The 24378-nt window shown below is 44.0% G+C and overlaps 1 protein-coding gene across 7 annotated transcripts in view; it reads left to right on the forward strand.

Moving 5' to 3' along the window:
• The window catches only part of OTOF (otoferlin), a 773648-nt gene that overhangs the window by 392322 nt on the left and 356948 nt on the right, over nucleotides 1-24378 (forward strand). The window lies entirely within an intron of this gene.

The raw sequence follows: 24378 nt of genomic DNA on the forward strand, positions 1-24378 counted from the left end.
GAGGTAGATTTTAAAAGTGTTGCCCGTGCAAAAATGGCGAAATAAGTGCTTATGCGAGCCATGTGTGAGCACCACAATTTTTGAGAATCCTAGAAGTACATGCGTACATACCCATGCCCACGACAAGAATAAGGGGGTGGGGCATGGGCGTTCCGGGGTGGGCCTAAGACTTACGCGTGCAACTCAGAATTTTAAAAAAGCTGACCATGGCGCGCGTCCGTGTGTTATCCGCGTAACAGTACTTCAGGTCCTGATGAGGAGCAAGTCTAGAGATCTCAAGTTTTAGGGCTTTCAGCACAGCATGAAGGTTCAGGGTCAAGTGGGGGGCTTGCAGGATGAAGAACCAGAGGGATCTTGAAGACCTCAGTATCAACCGGACAAACTGATGAACTAATTGAAAAAACTGATTTTTCCCTTGCGCAAGCATGTTTTAAAATCCGCCTGCATACACATGTAAAAGCCACGAAAGCCCTAGCGGAAATGCACATGGGACATTTACATGAGCCGCTTAAGATAATGCACACATATACACGCGGCAGGGGAATTTTAAATGATACGTGCATACTTGCACGCATGATATAAAATTGCGGTGTATCTCTTCTCATGCACCGATTCGCGCGTTTATGGGTGCACGTGCGTTCCTTTTAAAATTAGCCAGACAGGTTTTAAATACTTGTTGAATGAATAATAGATTAATGGGCTTATTACCAGTAGGTGATGTACCAATGTCATGAAAACAATAGTAAACAGGTAAAAGTGAATCAGTGATATCCAAGGTCTGTTTGATGTCTGTAGCACATAGGTCCAATGTTGTCCATATGTGTGCATATGGAAAACACATTAATAAACTATTACATTTAGAAAACAACTACATGTGTGTTAAGACTTCATGCAGAGAATTTTAGTATTTGTCAGGGTTCTGTAATCTTCTGATATATCTAGATAATAGTAGGGAAGTTAGTGTTTTGTGCAAATGGACTGATAGGACATATGCCATTGTGCTACTTACACAATGATAAGAAGATAAGAATTGCCATACTAGGTCAGACCAAGGGTCCATCAAGCCCAATATCTTGTTTTTAACAGTGGCCAGTCCAGGTTACAAGTATCTGGCAAGATCCCAAACAATAGATAGATCCCATGCTGCTAATGCCTAGGGATAAATAGGGTTTTTTTCCAAGTTTATCTGGTTAATAATAGTATGGTAGACCAAACAGTGTTTCTCTGGCTGGAGGCACAAAGCCACGCTGACTCCAGCCTTTTCAAAACACTTTTATCTTTATTTTACAGCTTCAACAAATAGACATTAGTAGACTGTCTTTAGCTCAGGACAGGGTATTCTTAATTCTCATAGCTTCTTTAGAACTTCAAAGTTTAGACAGTGATATTCTACAGGAACTGCCTACCTCCTGGATATCTGGGCCTGGTCTGACTCTCCCTTCTGGGTCCCAACTCTTATTCCTCCCTTACTGAGCCCCTCCCATAGAGCTCTTTCTCTCTCAAGGGGAATTAAGGTGGACCAGGCATCTAGCCTGGTCCTGCACACAGTAGGTCCAATAGTTTTCACCCCCATCTACTAGGGTTACCCTAGATAGCACTATGGACACCACTCAGTGTGGGCTATTTTTTCCTATATTCATCACTTTGCACTTGTCCACATTAAATTTCATCTGCCATTTTGATGCCCAATCTCCCAGTCTCACAAGATCTTCCTGTAATTTCCCACAATCTGTGTTACGGGACCGGGCCGTGCTCCGGTCCCTCCTCCTACCTCTGGGTCGGCCCGGCCCATTCGGAGCACTCCTAAGCCGCGTGGGCCTCATCCTCCGCCTGCCATGACTCTCCCTCCAGTAGGGAGAATGCCGCCGACCCAACGCGCTGGGCCCCACCCCCTAGGCGCGCGTGCGCGGGGGCTCGACCGTTAAAGGGGCCAGCGCGAGAAAATCGTAGGAGGGCCTCCGGGTGACGTCACACGCTGCAGGGTATTTAAACCCTGCAGCTCCATCAGCCCTTTGCCTTGCAACGAGGTTCCTCAGGTTTTCCTGACTGCTAGTTGCTGCGACTCTTGGATTGCTTCTATCCTCGACCTGGCTTGCTTCCTGAACTTGTCTCTGCTTCTGCCCCTTGGTTTTGGTATCGACGTCTGACTTCTGGTTCCTGACCTGGCTCCGTTCCACGACTTCATCTTCAACTTCTGTTCCTGGCTTGGTATTGACTTCTGACCTTCTGGCTCCTGACCCGGCTTAGCTCCTGGACTCCGACTTTGGCTTCTTCCTCACCTCTCGTATCCGGTACTTGCTGTCCCAGAGGATTCTCCTAAGTCCCAGCGGCTTGGGCTCTCACGGGATCCTCCCGGGGGAGCCGCGGGCTTCCGAGAGTGAAGACTCTTCATCTACCTGGGTCCAGTCCTTGTCCATCTCCTCAATCGCTGCCTGGGTCCTTAGTCACATAGGACTCCACCACTTTCTGTTGTGGTCCCTGTCTGTAGCATCCAGACCCAAGACGTCCATTTGTCGTCAAAGTTGACACCTCTGCAATTGGTGCATGAGCTGTCTTGAGCCAGTTTTCTCCCAAGGGTAAATTGATACCTTGTTCATTCTACTCACACAAGTTTTCTCCTACAGAACAACGCTATACTGTTGGTGACCTAGAATTTCTTGCCGTCAAGTTGGCACACCAAGAGTGGCGCCCCTGGCTGGAAGGGGCGCAACACAAGTTTACTATCTTTACTGACCATAAGAACCTTGAGCACCTTAAAAAAGCTCAGCTCCTGAATCCTCGACAAGCCCAATGGGCGCTCTTTTTTGAACAGTTCAACTTAGTTTTATGTTTTCGCCCAAGTTCCAAGAACCTCCATGGTGATGCTCTGTCAAGGTCATTTGAACCTGACGACATTCCTGATGTCCCTAGTTACATTATAGATCCTGCTTGCATATCCCTTGCTGTGACCACTACAGTTCCTACTGGGAAAACCATCGTTCCACGTAGATTACATGAACGAGTTCTGAAATGGGCTCATGATTCCAAGTTGGCAGGACACCCGGGTCGTGCCAGGACCCTAGAGATGTTACGGAGACATTATTGGTGGCCCAATATAGTGCAAGATTCCAGAAACTATGTGGATTCATGTCCCTTATGCGCCCACAGAAGCTGCCTACCGGAAGGCCTTGGGGCCTACTCCAACCCTTCCAGCACCTACCGAGCCCTGGTCCAGCATTTCAGTGGACTTTATCACAGACCTGTCTCCGTCCAAGAACAATACCGTAATCTGGGTCATCATCGACCATTTTTCAAAGATGGGTCACTTTATTCCCTTGCCGGGCCTTCCATCGCCCCCCGAGTTAGCCAAGTTGTTTTTAAAACACATTTTTCGTCACCATGGACTCCCAAAAGAGATTATATATGACTAAGGACCACAGTTCGCTGCCAGGTTCTGGCGCTCCTTAGTAAAAAGTTTAACATTGCCCCGAGTTTCAAGTCGGCCTATCACCCACAGGCCAACGGTCAAGCTGAAAGGACCAATTGGACCTTAAAGCCATTCCTTCGCTCCTACATGAATGATCAGCAGGACAACTGGTCTGATCTATTACCCTGGGCTGAGCTGTCACACAATACCCACATTGCTGCGGCTACTGATGTATCTCCATTCTCCGTGGCTGCCTCTTCCATTTCCTCTGACTGTTCCTTCTCCAGCGGCACAATCCATGGCCCACACTATTCGTCCAGTGTGGAATCAAGTTAAAGAACGTCTGTCCCAGGCCGCTGAACGTTCCAAGTGTGCTTATGATGCCCATACACGTTCCGCTCCACTTTTCCGTCCTGGCCAGAAGGTGTAGCTGAGGACTCGACACATAAGACTGAGACTTCCCTCTCATCACTTAGCTCCTAAGTATATTGGCCCATTTCTGGTGATTTGAAGAGTGGGAGCAGTATCATATCAGCTCCAGCTACCTCGTGCCATGGGTATCCATAACACATTTCATGTTTCGCTGTTGAAGCCTTTGGTCCTTTCCTGGCCCTCACGTAGAGTTCCCTCTCCACCACGGGTCTCTACTGAACCAGATACATCTCTTCAGGTAAGAGAGGTCCTCGACATCTGGCATCATCGAGGGAAATGGGAGTACCTCTAGCCTGGGAGGGTTATGGGGCTGAGGAGAACTTGTGGGAAACTTCCCACAACATCCTTGATAAGGATCTCCTGAAGACCTTTTATAGGACTCACCCTGACAAGCCACGGCTGTGTAGAGGGAGGCCTAGAAGGAGAGGTACTGTTGCATGCCCCATCCACGTCCGGCCCGCGTACGGGCCTGCTCACCTTTCTGGCTCTTCTGCAGGTCCCGGGTTGGCCTCCCCAGCAGCAGCCCCGTCCTCCTCCAGGCCTCGGCATCCCGCGGCGGTGGTCGCCGGGTCTTCCACTGCGCATCAGGCCTCACGCTGGAGTTCGGCGTCTTCTGTGGTGTTGGCCACAACCCTACACATGCGCACAGGCGCGCGTGGACCGCCTGGCCTCTTGTAGCACCAGGGGCGGGTCCTAGCTCCACAGCGTGCCCTGATTGAAGGAGCTACTTAAGGAAGTTTCTGCCTGCACTTCCTTGCCTTGGCAATCGGGTCGACATTGTATTTTGTGCTAGATTGTCACTGCGTTCTAAGCCTTGTTCCAGTTTCGTTCCAGCCTTGTTCCTGCATCCTTTTCCAGTGTCCTTCTGTTCCAGTGTTCATCTGCCGTCTCCCCAGGTAGTACCCTCAGACTGTCTCTCTGGTACTGACCTTGGCTTGTTCCTTGACTACGCTACCTGCTGCCTGCCTTCTAACCTCGGCCTGCCTGTGACCTCGTCTGACCTCCGGAACCTGACCTCTGCCTGATTGACCACGTCCTGATTCTGGCTCTGTCCCTTGCCTTGTCATCGCCTACGCTGTTCTGGTCTGCCTTGCTCCATCTGATCTCCAGCCTTGAACCCGACCATGCCAATCTACCATCTCTCCAGGAGACCCTGCGAGGCCCACTAAGTCCAAGCGGCCCGGGTCCCTACGGGATGCACCTGGGGAGACTGCGGGCTTCCAGTGGTGAAGGTCATCCTAGCCTCTGTCTCCTCCAGTGCTCTGCCCCCTGGGGGCAGGTGCTTCCTGGTCCCTACCAGGGAGCCGTTCTCCACTGCTCCAGGACAAGGGTCCACTCCCAGAATGGCCTCAGATTCATGAATGGAATACAGCAGGGGTTCCATTGATAATAAAAACAATAATGGTTAAAGAGGGCAGCCTTGTTGTGTACCCCTAGTTAATGTAAACTCATGAGATCTTTTGCCATTTGCTTGATCAACAGCTTTAGGGTAAATGAATGATCTTGAGATAATTTTTTTGGCATTTCTAGCCTTTCGAAAGCAAAAAAAAAGGGTAACTATTCCACACAATCAAAAGCTTTTTTGACATCAGATCTAACCATCAAAGATTTAATATCCAAATTAACTGACTGCTCTGTAGTAACCATCATGAGACGCAGATTGGTAACAGAAAAATGATGATGCACAAATCCCATCTACATTTCTGATGCTATAGCTAATAAGAACAAAATCAGCCTATCTGCGTATATCTTTTCCAATAGCTTTATGCCAAAGTTCAGTAAAGAAATGGGATAGTAAGAGGCTGGCAGTAAAAGGTCCTTTCCCAGTTTTGGAAGCATAGTTATAAATGCTACATTGGGAGACATAGGGAAATGACTTGTATTTATGAGAGCCAGATAGTAAGAAGATAGTGGATCCACGAATCTATTGAGTAAAATGCAAAAAAAATCCACACTATACCAATTAGGGATGTGAATCGTTTTTTTGACGATTTAAATTATCGTCCGATAATTTTAAAATCGTCATTAATCGGTAAGGGACTCGATACAATAGGAATTCCCTCGATGTATCGTGAAAAATTGTTAAATCGAGTACGGGAATTATTTGGGGGGAGGGCGGGAAAACCGGCACACCAAAACAACCCCTAAACCCACCCCGACCCTTTAAAACCAATCCTTTACCCTCCCCCACCCTCCCGAACCCCCCCAAAATGTTAAATTACCTGGTGGTCCAGTGGGGGGGGGGGTGTCCCGGGGCGATCTCCCGCTCTCGGGCCATCGGCGCCATTTTGGCTACCACTGATAAAAATGGCTCCGATGGCCCGAAAAAAAAACCCACCCCGACCCTTTACAAATTACCCCTTTGCTTCTCCCACCCTCCCAACCCCCCCAAAAACCTTTTACATGTACCTGGTGGTCTAGCGGGGGGTCCGGGAGCCATCCCTTCAATCATACCCTCGGTGCAGGTGCTGGACTTGTTTCAAAATGGCGCCGATCGCCTTTGCCCTCACTATGTCACAGGGAGCGACGGTCGCTCCCTGTGACAAAGTGAGGGCAAAGGCAATCGACTGGCCCGAGAGCGGGAGATCGCGCCGGGACACCCCCCCCCCCCCCCCACTGGACCACCAGGTAATTTAACATTTTGGGGGGGGTTCGGGAGGGTGGGAGAGCAAAGGGGTCATTTGTAAAGGGTCGGGGTGGGTTTTTTTTTATCTGCTCAGGCCTCACTAAAAAATTAACGATGTGAATTGGAATCGGAACCGATTCCAATTCACATCTCTAACGATCCGATTTTTTTCTCCCTCCATCCGAACCTGATCGTTAAAACGATCGGGCACATGATTCACATCTCTAATACCAATTGGGGCTGGAGCTTTCAAAGTCCAGCCTTTTGAATGCCAATGCCAAGAGAGCCTTCTTGCTTAGAAAGAGGAACATTTAACATATCTAATTGCTCTAAAGAAAGCCTAGAGAGTTGGATTTTTTCCAAGAAATGTCAAGCTTGGTCTAAGTAACCCTGTGGGAGATATACAGGTTTATATTTAAAAAAATTTTAATATTTGAAGGATATTGTGATTTCTGTTAGACATATCTCCCCATTCAGTCCTCAAAGCTGTTATGATCCTTACTATTCCGAACCAAGTTCACTAACAATTTACTGGATTTTTCTCTAGGTTGAAACATCTTATATGTAAAATAAAAGAGGTTCTTCTTAGCCCATTGAAGCAACAAAGAGTTAACTGGTACTTGTGCTGCCATATATTTCTCCCTTTTTTCTTTAATTTTCCTCCTGGTTACATTTATTTATTTATTTATTTAGTTCTTTATTTTAGACATTTGATATACCATCATTCCGTATGCAGATCACAACAGTTTACAAATGTGACATTCATACAATAGATCAACATAACAGGGGTCTGATACAAATTGACTAAAGGTTTGGGACATTAGGCTAGTAGTCTAGTTATTCTATTTTAACAATTTTTACGTGATCGTCAGTAGGTTGTCTTAAGATCTTTATAATATCTCCTTCCTTATTATCTTTGTCCTTGTTATTGTAGCCTCTGCATTCTGATGTTTTTAGGTAAGGATATAAGCATTTTTTAATAGCTAGGTTTTCAGCTCGTGTTTGAATCTTTTTCTTTCTGGTATCATATGTAACATCTCAGGCAGAGAATTCCACAGTTTTGGGCCTGCTAGGAAAATACACGAGCTCTTATTTGCATTAGATGTGTCCTCCATATTGTAGGCACATTCAACAGTCTTTTGTTTTATGATCTTAGTGTTCATTCCGGTGCGTATGGTTATAATGTCAGGCCTATCATTCCAGGGTTATCAGTGTGCTGATTTTAATTATTAATATTAATACTTTATAATAGATTCGTGATTGTACTGGTAGCCAGTGCAGTGATATCAGCAAGAGTGTAATGTAATCACATTTCCTTGTTCCTAATAAAACTCTTGCTGAGGCATTTTGTAAAAACTGTAATGGTTTAAATAGACTTGTATGAAGGCCAAGTAATAGGGAGTTGCAGAAGTCTAAGTTTGAAAAAATTAGTGTTTGTAGAACATTACGGAAGTCTAAGAAAGTTAATAATGGTTTCAACCGATGTAATATGCGCAGCTTGGCGTAGCTTATTTTAATTTATTTATGTGCTGTTTCATTGTTAGGTTTTCATCTACATGGATACCTAAGTCTCGCACTTAATCTGAGGGGGTAATGTGAAAATTACCCAGGTATAGAGGTGGGGGTTTACTATATTAGAATTTCTTCTTAACCAGATGATTTCAGTTTTTTTAGTGTTTAATGTTAGTTTAAGTTTAGATAGTTCTTGTTGTATTGCTTTCATGTATGTTGATAGTGTCGATGCCGTTTTTTCAAATGATTTTGTGATTGGTATGTAGAACAATACATCATCAGCATATAAGAAGAAGTTAATTCCTAAATCAGCCAGTAATGTACATAGGGGGAGCATACAAATATTGAATAGTGTTGCCGAAAGCGCTGAACCTTGAGGAACACCTGTATCAGTATGAAAGGTATCAGATATGTGGTTGCCCAGTTTGACTTGGAATGTCCTATTAAATAGAAAAGATGAGAACCATTTGAGAACACTGCCGTCAATTCCAATTTTTCTCAGATGATGGCATAACAGGGTGTTGTCCACAGTGTTGAAGGCTGCTGTAAAATCAATTAGTACCAGGAAATAAGATTCGTCATCATCAAAACACGTAGGCCAAAGTCCATTACTGAGATGAGTAAAGTCTCAGTTGAGTGATTTTTTCTGAATCCAAATTAGTTTGGGTATTGAATAGCATGGTTATGCAGTTGGTTTACCATTTGGAATAACATTGCCTTTTCAAGAACTTTTGATAGAAAAGACAAATTGGATATTGGACGATAGTTATCCCAATTGTCTTTTCTACCAGTTTGTTTTATAGGATTGGTTTAATCACTGCTTGTTTTGCCCCAACTGGAACCAGTCCTTTTGAGAGTGAATGATTGATTATGGTTGCGATTGTCCGAGAGATTACGCTATGCACTTGTTTCAAGGAAATAGCTGGGATTGGGTCACACAGGAAATGATTTGACTAATTTCAAATTTAAATATTCTGTCAAATGTTGTCCATTTAGTTTGACCATGTGTTTCTTCAGGTTCTTATGTTGGTGAGCAGGTGGTGAATTGCATTTTCAGCTTATTGATTTTATCTAAGAAAGAAGAGGCATATTCCTTGCAAGCGTGATTTGTCATTGTTGCTCGTGATGGAGGATGATGGATCCTTTAGTAAGTTTTTAACAACTTCAAAAAGCAATTTGGAGTTAAATATTACCCCGTGAATCTGTTTAGCATAGTAGTCTTTTTTTGTTTTATTAATTAGTTCACAATATTTTTGTTGCGTGTGCTGGCTGCGGCAGGCCCATGGCCAGATCCTCTTACCCTCTGCTGCCTAATCCAGCGTCTGAACCATCCCCGGTGCTCCTGGTTCTGCTACTGACTCTTGTGTTCCATGGCGGGCCTCTCCGCGTGGTCCGCAGAGAGACGCCGCCATCCAGCACCGCGCCCCTCCCTAGGCGCACGCACGCACGTCTCTGCTTCCTTTAAAGGGCCCGCGGCGGGAACTTGCCTGCGGCCCCAGATGACGACATCGCTGAAGCTCCAGTATATAAGGCCGGGCTCAGCTCCTGTTAGTCGCCTTTGCAACAGGTCTCCACACTGGTCGTGTATTTCGTTGCCTCCTGGTGTTTCCTTCGTGTTCATGGTTCCTGATCCCTGCGAGTTCCTGTTCTTGGTCTGTTGTCTTCGTTCCTGTGTTCCTGCTACTTGGCTTTCCTTACGGACTGATCTCCTGGACCCGACCACTGCTTTGCCTGACTAAGCTACTGATCTTCTCCTGGACCCGACCACTGCCTTGCCTGACTATGCTACTGATTTTCTCCTGGACCCGACCACTGCCTTGCTTGAGTACGCTACTGATCATCTCCTAGTCCAGACCTCTGCTTCACCTGACCACGCTTCTGATCTTCTCCTAGTCCAGACCTATGCTTCGCCTGACTACGCTACTGATCATCTCCTAGTCCAGACCTCTGCTTCGCCTGACTACGCTACTGATCATCTCCTAGTCCAGACCTCTGCTTCACCTGACCACGCTTCCCATCTTCTCCTAGTCCAGACCTATGCTTCGCCTGACTACTTTACTGATCATCTCCTAGTCCAGACCTCTGCTTTGCCTGACCACGCTACTGATCATCTGCTAGTCCAGACCTCTGCTTTGCCTGACCACACTACTGATCATCTCCTAGTCCAGACCTCTGCTTCACTTGACCACACTACTGATCATCTCCTAGTCCAGACCTCTGCTTTCTCTGACCACGCTATTGCCTTTCTCTTGGACTTGACTTCAGCCTTGCCTTGCCACCATTCCTTGATTGCCGCGTGCCCTGATTTCAGCATGTTCTACTTCGCACCCCTTGTCTTCATCCTGGACTGGGCCTTTCAGGCTTTGGCCTGTTCTTGCTCGGGCGTCCTCTGTCAGACTTTGGTTCTTATTGGTGCCCGGGTCTCCGGGACTCCTCCTCATCCAGTACAGACTCTCCAGTTCCATAGTTGCTGCCTCTGGGCTGACCTCTTCATCTCCTCTTCAATGACACACGGAGGCCCACCTAACTCCAGCCGGCCCCGGTATCCAAAGGCTCAACCCACAGGGAACGAGGGCTGGTATTGGCGAAGCTCCAGCTGGCCTCGGTCAGCCAGCCCACTCTGCCTCACCTCGGCCCAAGGGTCCACCTCCCGTGCAACAATTTTGTTAGGAAAGATCTATATTTTCCTTGGGATTCAGTGGACAGTCATTTCTGCCATTGTTTATCAAATTTTCTCAAGGTCTGTTTAGTGTAGCTTAATTCATCATTATACCATGGCTTTTTTTAAATTTAGAGGTATTTCTTTCTTTTTGAATAGTTTTCATCTGGACTGGATTTAGGTTTTCAGCTATTTCATTGACCATCTTATCCCAGGAATCAAATGCTGAGGAGGCATTATCTTGATTAAATTCAATTAGCTTATTTTTAATTGTTTCAGCCAGTACATCCGTTTCTATCTTTTTTCTGAAGAAGAAAGTTTGATTATTATTTATATCATTATGAGTTGGGTTGAGGAAGGTTATTTCTGCCTTTATTAATTGATGATCAGACCAGGGCAATGTTGTGTGGGACATATTGATTAGACAATTTTTTAATTGGCAAATATTAGGTCTAGAATATTTCCTGCTTTATCAATAGCATTAGTAACAAATTGTGACCATCCCATTGCTTGTATTGTTTCTAAAAACACTACACATGCTGTAGTTTACGTGTTCTATCCATATGTAGGTTAAATTCTCCTGGTGATGGAAATACCTTAGTGAATAATTCGATTAGAGGTCAGCACTCTTTTGAAGTATTCTAGGGGGACAGTAGACCATTTCTAAGTTTATTTCTAAGTTTATTATAGCTCTCTGCTTCAACAGCAGGGAGAAGTAAAACTAATACTTCACGCATATCCAGCATAGCTCTCTGCTTCAACGGCAGGGGAGAAGTAAAACTAATAGTTCACGCTTATCCAGCATAGCTCTCTGCTACAATGGCAGGGGAGAAGAAAAACAACCAATAAGGGCTGAATAACATAGTCTGGGTAAATAAATAAGTATGTGTGTAGCTTGCTTATTGCGGCAATTACTACCCCTAACTAATCAAGCTTGATATTTCACTTGGATGCAGCTCCATCACTGCTCTCTGCATTAATGGTGGGGGTGAAAGGGAAATAGAAACAAAGAGATAAGAGAAACAGATAAGTATGAGAAAAAAAAGAAGTGTGAGGCTTGCTGGGCAGACTGGATGGGCCAATTGGTCTTCTTCTGCCGTCATTTCTATGTTTCTATGTTTCTATATTTGAGGTGATTTTAGTATTGCTCTCTGATAGGGAGGGTTAATTTCTATTTTGTATGGTCTTAGCTTAAGTTCTTTTTTACTGATTATTAGTAGACCCCCTACCTTTTCGTTTGTGTCTAAGATAGTGAAATATATCATAATTGGGATGTGAGATTTGGTTTAGGAGCACATTGTCTTTGTCCTTCAACCAGGTTTCAGAAATGCAAAAAATAGTTGGATTTGAGTCCTCTATTAGATCATTTCTTAGAGGGATTTCTTTTTGACAGCGACTGAACATTCAATAATAGCAGTGTAAACATTATGGGGCAGATTTTAAAAGCCTACCTGGATTTACGCACTCCGGGTCTATTTTCAAAAGGCCCGGCAGTGCACGTAAAGCCCCGGGACGGGTGAAAGTCCCGGGGCTTGAAAAAATGGGCAGTCTGGGGGCGGGGCAGGGGCATGGCCAGAGGTCTCCGTATGGCCACTGGGCCGGAGGATTGCACGGCACTCGGCTGGGGCGCGCAACCTACGCCTGCCCAGAAGCAGGCGCAACTTATAAAATAAAGGTATGGGGGGTTTTAGGTAGGGCTGGGGGGCGGCTTAGGTAGGGGAAGGGAAGGGAGGGGAAGGTGGGGGAGGGGGAAGGGAAGGGAGGGGAAGGTGGGGGAGGGGGAAGGAAAGTTCCCTCTGAGGTCGCTCCGATTTTGGAGCGGCCTCAGATGGAATGGGGAAAGCCATCGAGGCTCCCCTAGGGCTCGGCACGCGCAAGGTGCACTAGTGTGCACCCTCTTGCGCACGCCGACCCTGGATTTTATAACATGCGCGCGGCTGCGTGCGCATGTTATAAAATCGGGCGTACATTTGTGCGTGCCGGGTTGCACACACAAATGTACGCCCGTGCGACATCTTAAAATCCGGCCCTAAGCATGAACATATAACAGGAGAGTTGTTACTTATCTTGGGGATGACCAACTTTGCAAACCTTCATTGCTTATTTCTTGTGCTTCTTCTTAGATTTCCATTTAGGCCTTGTCCTAGAATTGTTTCTATGAACTGTGTCTGACCATGACTAAAGCTGTATGTTTGCGTCGAAATTAAATAAGCTCTTCGGGGCTTCACTTCAGGCGCGCATGAAGTGGTGCATAAAGGGGCAAGCTTGTCCCTCTCCAATTGTTTTTCTATCCTTACCAAAACAGCATCTAACTCTTTTAGCTATTTAATTGTAAACACCTTTACCACTTCCCAAATTAAAATTAGGTTATCAAATGTTCTTGATTATACTGCAAATATTCATCTCCCTTAGGCTTAAGAAATACTTATTTATTTATTTTATATACTGATGTTAGATATCACATCAGTTTACATTTAGGTACTGTAGGTATTTCCCTATCCCCAGAGGGCTTGCAATCTAAGTTTGATTTGCATCTAATGTAGGAAGATCGGTATATAAAAACCAAAAATAAATAAGTTTGTACCTGAGGCAATGGAGGGTAAAGTGACTTGCCCAAGGTCACAAGGAGCGACAGCAGGACTCAAACCCTGGTCTCCTGCTTCATAGCCCACTGCTCTAATCACTAGGCTATTCCTCCTCCCTTCTGAAATACTGGGTCATTAGCTAAATATTTAGGGAATCTCTGACTAGATACATTGTCCCATTGTACTTGCATCCAAATGGGAGCATGATCTGAGATTGTGTTGGTCTCAATTCCTGCATCTAAAACTTGGGGGAAAAAACCTCATTAGACTCCAGCCACTAATCTGTTCTAGAAAAAGTGGTATGTGCTCTTGACAAATGAATGTAATCCCACTCTAGAGGGTGCAACAACCTTCAGGCATCTACTGTTTGCAGATGTTCATTAAAAAATGGAATAGTTAAGTCATAAGTAGATTGTGATAAACTGCAGTTAAATCACAAGTGGATTGCAATAAATTGCAGGATGACCTTGCAAAGCTGGAAGATTGGGTAACCCATGCTATAACTACACAATCTTAGGTTCCATTTTAGGAGTTACCACCCAGGAAAAAGATCTGAGTGTTAATGTTAGGAATTATTAGGACGAGAATGGCAAATAAAACAGAGGATATCATAATGCCTCCTTATCGCTCAATGATAAGTCCTCACCTTGAATATTGTGTGCAATTCTGGTCACCGTATCTCACGAAAGATATAGTTGCATTGGAAAAGTCAGAGAAAGGTGACCAAAATGATAAAGGGCATGGAACAGCTCCCCTATGAGAAAACACTAAAGAGGTTAGGGCTGTTCAGCTTGGAGAAGAGATGGCTGAGGGGAGATATGATAGAAGTCTACAAAATCATGAAAGGACTTGAACGGGTAAATATGAAACAGTTATTTACTCTTTTGGATAATACAAGGACAATGTGGCATGCCATGAAGTTAGCAAATAGCACATTTAAAATAAATCAGAGAAAATTCTTTTTCACTCAGTGCAGAATTAAGCTCTGTAATTCATTGCCAGAGGATGTAGTTGAGGCAGCTAGTGTAGCTGGTTTTAAAAATGGTTTGGATAAGTTCCTGGATTAGAAGTCCATAAACTGTTATTAATTATTAAGAATAGCCATTGCTTGTTGCCGGCATTAGTAGCATGGGACCTATTTAATATTTGGGTACTTGCCAGGGACTTGTGACTTGGATTGGCCACTGTTGAGACAGGATACTGGACTTAATGGACCCTTAGTCTGACCTAGTATGGCATATCTTATGTTCTTATGTACATTTTCTTGGATTAATTACTTTAAATGAACACGATTTATGTACCAAAACTGCCACACCAGCTCTCTTAACAAGTGATGATGGATTACCAGACATCACCCACCCATCATCTTTTCAGTTTCAAATGTTCTGGGTCCAAGAGGCAAGTTTCCTGCAAAAGAATAATATCAGCTTTCTTCCTGTTTAAAGCAGTAAAATGTTTTGCCATTTTACTACTGAGTTAATCCTTCCCACATTCCAAGAAATGGCTTTAAGAGAATTTCTATTCATTTCTCTTTTTTGCCACTTCCAAACCCAATTAAGAACATAAGAACATAAGAAAATGCCATACTGGGTCAGACCAAGGGTCCATCAAGCCCAGCATCCTGTTTCCAACAGTGGCCAATCCAGGCCATAAAAACCTGGCAAGTACCCCAAAACTAAGTCTATTCCATGTTACCATTGCTAATGGCAGTGGCTTTTCTCTAACAGGCGGATTTTAAGAGCCCTGCTCGCCTAAATCCGCCCAAATCCGGGCGGATTTAGGCAAGCAGGGCCCTGCGCGCCGGTGAGCCTATTTTACATAGGCCTACCGGCGCGCGCAGAGCCCCGGGACTCGCGTAAGTCTAGGGGTTTTCTGAGGGGGGCGTGTCGGGGGCGGGCCCGAACCGCGCAGCGTTTTCGGGGCGTGTCGGGAGCGTTCCGGGGCGGGCCCGGGGGCGTGGCCGCGCCCTCCGGACCTGCCCCCAGGTCACGTCCCGGCGTGCTAGCGGCCCGCTGGCGCGCGGGGATTTACGTCTCCCTCTGGGAGGCGTAAATCCCCCGACAAAGGTAAGGGGGGGGTTTAGACAGGGCCAGGCGGGTGGGTTAGGTAGGGGAAGGGAGGGGAAGGTGAGGGGAGGGCAAAAGAAAGTTCCCTCCGAGGCCGCTCTGATTTCGGAGCGGCCTCGGAGGGAACGGGGTAGGTTGCGCGGCTCGGCGCGCGCCGGCTATACGGAATTGATAGCCTTGCGCGCGCCGATCCAGGATTTTAGCGGATACGCGCGTATCTACTAAAATCCCGCGTACTTTTGCTGGCACCTGATGCGCCAGCAAAAGTACGCCAAATTGCGCGGTTTGAAAATCTACCCCTAAGTGAACTTAATAGCAGGTAATGGACTTCTCCTCCAAGAACTTATCCAATCCTTTTTTAAACACCACTATACTAACTGCACTAACCACATCCTCTGGCAACAAATTCCAGAGTTTAATTGTGCGTTGAGTAAAAAAGAACTTTCTCCGATTAGTTTTAAATGTGCCCCATGCTAACTTCATGGAGTGCCCCCTAGTCTTTCTACTATCCGAAAGAGTAAATAACCAATTCACATCTACCCGTTCTAGACCTCTCATGATTTTAAACATCTCTATCATATTCCCCCTCAGTCGTCTCTTCTCCAAGCTGAAAAGTCCTAACCTCTTTAGTCTTTCCTCATAGGGGAGTTGTTCCATTCCCCTTATCATTTTGGTAGCCCTTCTCTGTACCTTCTCCATCGCAATTATATCTTTTTTGAGATGCGATGACCAGAATTGTACACAGTATTCAAGGTGTGGTCTCACCATGGAGCGATACAGAGGCATTATCACATTTTCCGTTTTATTCACCATTCCCTTTCTGATAATTCCCAACATTCTGTTTGCTTTTTTGACTGCCGCAGCACACTGAAGCGAAGATTTCAATGTGTTATCCACTATGACACCTAGATCTCTTTCTTGGGTTGTAGCACCTAATATGGAACCCAACATTGTTTAATTATAGCATGGGTTATTTTTCCCTATATGCATCACCTTGCACTTATCCACATTAAATTTCATCTGCCATTTGGATGCCCAATTTTCCAATCTCACAAGGTCTTCCTGCAATTTATCACAATCTGCTTGTGATTTAACTACTCTGAACAATTTTGTGTCATCTGCAAATTTGATTATCTCACTCGTCGTATTTCTTTCCAGATCATTTATAAATATATTGAAAAGTAAGGGTCCCAATACAGATCCCTGAGGCACTCCACTGTCCACTCCCTTCCACTGAGAAAATTGTCCATTTAATCCTACTCTCTGTTTCCTGTCTTTTAGCCAGTTTGCAATCCACGAAAGGACATCGCCACCTATCCCATGACTTTTTACTTTTCCTAGAAGCCTCGCATGAGAAACTTTGTCAAACGCCTTCTGAAAATCCAAGTATACTATATCTACCGGTTCACCTTTATCCACATGTTTATTAACTCCTTCAAAAACGTGAAGCAGATTTGTGAGGCAAGACTTGCCCTGGGTAAAGCCATGCTGACTTTGTTCCATTAAACCATGTCTTTCTATATGTTCTGTGATTTTGATGTTTAGAACACTTTCCACTATTTTTCCTGGCACTGAATTCAGGCTAACCGGTCTGTAGTTTCCCAGATCGCCCCTGGAGCCCTTTTTAAATATTGGGGTTACATTTGCTATCCTCCAGTCTTCAGGTACAATGGATGATTTTAATGATAAGTTACAAATTTTTACTAATAGGTCTGAAATTTCATTTTTTAGTTCCTTCAGAACTCTGGGGTGTATACCATCCTGTCCAGGTGATTTACTACTCTTCAGTTTGTCAATCAGGCCTACCACATCTTCTAGGTTCACTGTGATTTGATTCAGTCCATCTGAATCATTACCCATGAAAACTTTCTCCATTACGGGTACCTCCCCAACATCCTCTTCAGTAAACACTGAAGCAAAGAAATCATTTAATCTTTCCGTGATGGCCTTATCTTCTCTAAGTGCTCCTTTAACCCCTCGATCATCTAACGGTCCAACTGACTCCCTCACAGGCTTTCTGCTTCGGATATATTTTAAAAAGTTTTTACTGTGAGTTTTTGCCTCTACAGCCAACTTCTTTCCAAATTCTCTCTTAGCCTGTCTTATCAATGTCCTACATTTAACTTGCCAACGTTTATGCTTTATCCTATTTTCTTCTGTTGGATCCTTCTTCCAATTTTTTAATGTAGATCTTTTGGCTAAAATAGCTTCTTTCACCTCCCCTTTTAACCATGCCGGTAATCGTTTTGCCTTCTTTCCACCTTTCTTAATGTGTGGAATACATCTGGACTGTGCTTCTAGAATGGTATTTTTTAACAATGACCACGCCTCTTGGACATTTTTTACTTTTGTAGCTGCTCCTTTCAGTTTTTTTCTAACAATTTTTCTCATTTTATCAAAGTTTCCCTTTTGAAAGTTTAGCACGAGAGCCTTGGATTTGCACACTGTTCCTCTTCCAGTCATTAAATCAAATTTGATCATATTATGATCACTATTGCCACTCGGCCCCACCACCGTTACCTCTCTCACCAAGTCCTGTGCTCCACTGAGAATTAGATCTAAAATTGCTCCCTCTCTCGTCGGTTCCTGAACCAATTGCTCCATAAATGCCAAACTATCCTCCACCAGAAACAGAGCCTTCTCCATCATCGGACCAAAGTTATGGAATTCGCTACCCCACTTCCTCACCGTGCAAGAAAACTTAAAATCCTTCAAAAAAGACCTAAAATCTTGGCTTCTCAACCATACTCTTAAGGACAGCCCTCAATGACTTTATACTATAATCCCATAATCTGCCAACTTTCACTATTCCACTTGGACAATCTTTACTGATTCAAGCTACTGATGCCTCCTTTTATGAAGAACTCAGTGATCTCTGTCTATCTATTCAGTGTACCTACCCTGTGTACACTATGTTTTTGTTTATACCTCTTCTCTTTGGTGCCATTTCCCACTATTGTTAAATTTAAAGTTTAAAATCTTTCAATGTAACAAGTTGTTCTATTTGTAAACCGGAGTGAAGGCAACTATGCTATACCTCGGTATATAAAAAATGCTAAATAAATAAATAAATAAATAAATAAATAAATAAAGCTATCATTTATTCCATCCAGGAATGTTATCTCTCTAGCGTGACCCGATGATACATTTACCCAGTCAATATTGGGGTAATTGAAGTCTCCCATTATTACTGCACTACCAATTTGGTTAGCTTCCCTAATTTCTCTTAGCATTTCACTGTCCGTCTCACCATCTTGACCAAGTGGACGGTAGTATACCCCTATCACTATAGTCTTCCCCGACACACAAGGGATTTCTACCCATAAAGATTCAATTTTGTATTTAGTCTCATGCAGGATGTTTATCCTGTTGGACTCTATGCCATCCCGGACATAAAGCGCCACACCTCCTCCCGAGTGCTCCTCTCTGTCATTGCGATATAATTTGTACCCCGGTATAGCACTGTCCCATTGGTTATCCTCTTTCCACCATGTCTCTGAGATGCCAATTAAGTCTATGTCATCATTCACTGCTATACATTCTAATTCTCCCATCTTACTTCTTAGACTTCTGGCATTAGCATACAAACATTTCAAAGTTTGTTTTTTGTTTGTATTTTCATTCTGCTTTTTAATTGATAGGGATAAGTTAGAATTTTTTAGCTCAGGTGAGTTTTTAGTTACAGGCACTTGGACTACTTTTCTAATTATTGGAACCTCACTGTCGGGATACCCTAATCCTAATGCATCATTAGTATCCTTTAAAGATACCTCTCTCCGAACCATGCGCTGCTGAGCGACTGTCGGCTTTCCCCTTTGTTCTAGTTTAAAAGCTGCTCTATCTCCTTTTTTGTAGATTAAGGCAACCCAGATGAATGAAAAATTAAGAAAGAATCCTTTTACCCCACACCCCTTCATCCCATCTGAACTAATCCCTCCTCTCCCATCTAAATTCCTCAATTCTCCTGTTCCTTTTCTACAAACCCTCTCTTCCTTCCTCTTCCTAGAGGAGTCAAATTATGATCAACACCAAGGTAGCTACCTACCCTTACCCATCCCCCCAACCTATAATATCTTTCCACCTTAAACCCCCCTAATTGCTAGCCTGCAAACTCCAAACCAAAATAACTCCCCCCTTTAATGAAACTGTAAACAAAAAAAAGGCACAAAAAAGTAAGAAAGTAGATCATACACCTCATACTACTTGCAGATCCAATCCCAAAATGATAACCCAAAGGGGACCAGAAGAGACAACATTAAAAAATAAATACAAACATGAACTAAAGATAAACCTATAATTAGCTCTCTTTACGCTCTACCCATACACATAGGAGAAAAAGTTTACATAAGACTGGAGATCACTGTTTCACCATGAGAGTAAATAAACCAGGCTACAAATGTGTAAATTTTCCTGCCAATCCAAAGCTAATTTCCAGTGGAAAAAATAACTCAGTAGGAGATGCAGATGAGCATTAGATTGCAGTCAGATGTAGTAAACAATGGGCTTATGGAGCTTCAGCCATCTAATGATGTGCTCTCTACCCGCTGCACGATTCTGCTGTGAGCAGTGGGAAGTAAGTGTTCATGCTCTGAGCAACATCTTTAGCAGAGTCACACATTCAGATCAAAGGCAATACCCCAGAGCTTAATACATTAAAAAAAAAAGAGTTGTCGATAGTAACAAAAGCAAACCAAAGTCTGAAAAAAAGACATTATTGCTGTGTCTAGCTCCCTCTGCTCAGTGTTACATTAAGACAATTATGCCAGGGGCCACGATAAGGATCAGGCATCAGAAATTGTACCAGCGGCCCTCATAGTTTCCATAATTGCCTCAAAACTGTGGGTCAGAGTGCAAACTAGTCTGGTAAACAGCAATACGCCTTAAATGATCACTTACAGAGCAGCAGGGATTTTTCAAAAGTGCAGCTTCACAGGATTAGCCTTTGGTAGGTTCCCTCTGTTTATTATTTAAAGCCCACAGAAAGTAGAAATGTGCATTAATTTTGAATGAATGCGCAATCCGCAACTTATAGGTCCCTATTCGTTGCATTCGTGGGGTTCCGAAACGTATGGCGAACCCCCACGAATGCAACGTATCACTGACAAATAAAACCCCCAACCTCCTAAACCCCCCCCCCCCAAAGACTTGCAAAAAGTCCCTGGTGGTCCAGCGGGGGTCCTGGAGCGATCTCCTGCACTCGGGCCATCCGCTGCTGGTATTCAAAATGGCGCCGATAGCCTTTGCCCTTACTATGTCACAGGGGCTACCGGTGCCATTGGTCGGCCCCTGTCACATGGTAGGAGCAATGGATGGACGGCACCATCTTGTGCTCCTACCATGTGACAGGGGCCGACCAATGCACCGATAGCCCCTGTGACATAGTAAGGGCAAAGGCTATCAGCGCCATTTTGAATACCAGCAGCCGATGGCCCAAGTGCAGGAGAATGCTCCAGGACTCCCGCTGGACCACCAGGGACTTTTGGCAAGTCTTGGGGGGGGGGGGTCAGGAGGGGGGGGGGGTTGTAGTTAATTAAATTTAAAGGGTTGGAATGGGGTTTTTCGGAAATGAATACCATATGTAACTAATGGATGAATCGGGGTCTCCCGAAAACGTATGTAACGGATTTGGGTCCTGACGAATTCGAATACCGAATCAAAAGTATCTGTCCCTGCTGCACATCCCTAACAGAAAGTCCTTTGCCTCAGCAACTGACACAAACCACTTAATTTCCCCATTGTAAAAAACACATAATTTCGCAGAGTACAGTATTGAGCATCGGATAGAGTAGAGAGCATATTGGAGAAAACTCACAGGGAAGGTTGACAGTCTCAGTGAGTAGTCTTGAAATGCAAGTGTATTTTTAATCTCATAGAGTAGTTGCTTACCAGAATGGAGTACTTGTGAAATAGCAGATTTATAGGTGAAGTGAAAAACCCAAGGTATCACCACTCATGGCTTTACATACAGGGCTTTCTTTGGGCCTACTCTGAGTATGCACTCAATCATAAAGCTGGAGCAGGCCTCCCCAAGGCCCAGCTCACATAGTGTCCATTTCTCCAAGAAGCCCAGAATTCTCTTTTGATAAGGGTCTCCAGGAGGCCAGCAAAACAGAAGTTATTACACCTTGCCCTGTTCTCCAATTTTATTTGCAGGTATGCAAAGAGGTTTTCATTATTTATTTATTTATTTAGGATTTTTATATACCGACATTCTCAATACAAATATCAAATCAGGTCGGTTTCCATAGAACAAAACTGTCGCAGTTAAAGCGTTACATTAAACAGAGTTTCTGAACATAAGAACATAAATATTAAATATTAAATAGACAACAATAACTCGTCAAAATAACATGAATAAATGTAGGGAATAGCTAAAAAGAGGGTAGGCTAAATAGGGATATACAGGTAACAGAGAACAGTGTTGAGGGCAAAAAACATGAGTAATGCATGAGCTAGAGAACTAATGCATCAACAAAGGAGTCTTTTCAAAACAAGTGGGCTGTCCAGATCAGGCGTAATAGGGCCTTGAGGGGGTATGGGCAGTCGTGGAACTTATAGTGGACTATTTTGCTCTTTGACCGGTGTCGGAGTGTTCCTGCGATTCTGGATAGGCTTGCCGGAAGAGCCACGTTTTTAGGTTTTTCTTAAAAGTTAGATGACATGTCTCTTGGCGTAGATCCGGCGGTAATGAGTTCCAGAGGGTGGGCCCGGCTGTGGAGAGTGCTCTTTTTGTTAGTGAAGTTTTGATCGGGGAAGCATATAAGGAACCTTTGTAATTGTATCTGATAGGTCTTTGTGATGTGTGAGGGCGGAGTTGCGAGTTTAGATTTAGGTGGGCGATGCCCATAATGTCCTTGTGGATCATTGATAATGTCTTGAAGGTAATTCTGGCTTTTATAGGAAGCCAGTGAAGGCTGTGAAGAATTGGTGTGATGTGGGCTCTTTTATTTGTGTTGGTGAGTAACCTCGCCGCAGCGTTCTGCACCATCTGTAGGGGTTTTGTAGATAAGACCGGAAGACCTAGCAGTAGAGAGTTGCAGTAGTCTAACTTAGACAGAATTAAAGACTGGACTACTAGACGGAAGTCACTGAAGTGGAGGAGTGGTTTCAGATTTTTTAGCACTTGAAGTTTGAAATAGCATTCTTTAGTAGTGTTGATAACGAAGGATTTAAGGTTGAATTTATTGTCGAGATGCACCCCTAAGTCTCTGACGGAAGGGGAGTGGTTAATAGATAATTTTGCGAATTGTGTTGCGCTTTGGGAGTTGATGAGAGTATGGTTTTCGTCTGGCGAGATGATGAGGATTTCTGTTTTATTTGAATTAAGTATGAGGTTCAGGCTGGATAGCAGAGTATTGATAGATTGTAAGCAATTATTCCAATGTGCCCAAGTTTTTTGCAGTGATTCTGTGATGGGAAGGAGTATCTGAATGTCATCAGCGAAAATATAATGTTTTAGCTTGAGGCTGGAGAGTAGGTGGCAGAGTGGAAGCAGGTAAATATTAAATAGCGTAGGGGAGAGAGATGATCCTTGTGGTACTCCTCGTGTTGATTTAATAGGAGGCGATTCTTCATTATTGATCTTGATTTATAGAATCTATTCTCCAGGAACGATTGAAACCAGCTATGAGCTTCTCCTTGAATTCCTATATCGGATAGCCGCTCGAGAAGGATGGCATGATTGACTGTGTCGAATGTGGCGGATAGGTCGAGAAGAGCGAGAAGGTATGGTTGTTTTCTTTCAAGATTGAGGAAGATGGTGTCAGATAACGATGCAAGTAATGCTTCTGTGTTTTGCGATTTCCTGAAGCCGAATTGGAAAGGGGAGAGTATGTTGTTCTCCTCCAGGTACTCCGACAGTTGCTTGTTGACGAATCTTTCCATCACTCTTGAGATCAGGGGAAGGTTAGCGATAGGGCGGAAGTTTACTGGGTCAGCCGTTGAAAGGTGAGGTTTTTTTAGTAAGGGTTTCAGAATGGCTATTTTGAGTTGATCTGGGACCTTTCCTTGAGTTAAGGAGCAGTTGATGATGTCTGCTAATGCTTTAGAAATGGTGTTAGGAGTCGATAGCAGAAGATTGGAGGGTATGGTATCCAGTGGATGAGAAGAGGGTTTGAGCTTATTGAGAATAATTTCGATTTCCAATGATGATGGGGTCTCGAACGATGATAAGCTGCATTCTTTGTTATGTGATGAGATGCTAGGGTGCGTTGCTGTTGGCTGTTGGGTGGAGATTGGCTTGAGGAGGTTGGTGATCTTTTTATCAAAGTAGATTGCTAGTTCCGAGGCTTTGTTGGCTGCTTGTTCGTCCGGGATGATAGGTGGAGAGGGTTTTGTTAGGGAAGATACAAATGAGAATAAGGCTTTGGAGTCGAGTGCGAAGTTGTGGATTTTTTTTGCAAAGAAGTCTTTTTTGGCTAATTAGGCTATTAGGATGGCTAATCTATATGTGTTGAGGCTAATCTATATGTGTTGAGGTGGGATTTATAGGTAAAGTTCTCGTCCAGCATATGCACATCATCTTGTATATTCGAGATTCTCTATTCTGCTTCAGAAACTCCTGAATTCTATGATCGCAATAGTATCTTTTCCCAGGTTACCATAAACCTTGTCAAATTTATCCTCAAGAGCCTTTACCATCGTCATAGCAGCCACGGACTTCTGGTCTTCACTAAGGGATGCAGCCACCATTTTAGAGTCCTTCTGAAGGCCTTTATCCTTATCTTTATCCTTTTTAGTTGAGCAAGAGCTCAATTCTAAGATCATGTAACAATAGTTGCCAGGTTAACAATATCAAATGTGTCTGAGGGAGCTGGAAACACTGCAGTAAGGAGGCAGATTAAGGTAGATAGACCCCAGACTAGGGCAGCTTACATCTAGCCATATTCACATTGTTATGTGACTTCTCCCTGGAGCTCTTTTTAAAGATTGGATCACAATAGACAATAATGATAGATAACAAATTACTAGTAATAGATCTTTAATTTCAATTTTGAGTTCTTTCAGAACTCTGGGATGTTAACCATCTGGTCCAGGTGATTTGCTGCATTTTAGTTTACCAGTCAGACCTATTATGTCATCCAGGATCAGTA

This window comes from Rhinatrema bivittatum, chromosome 3, assembly GCF_901001135.1.
Source record: "Rhinatrema bivittatum chromosome 3, aRhiBiv1.1, whole genome shotgun sequence".
Lineage (NCBI taxonomy): Eukaryota > Metazoa > Chordata > Amphibia > Gymnophiona > Rhinatrematidae > Rhinatrema > Rhinatrema bivittatum.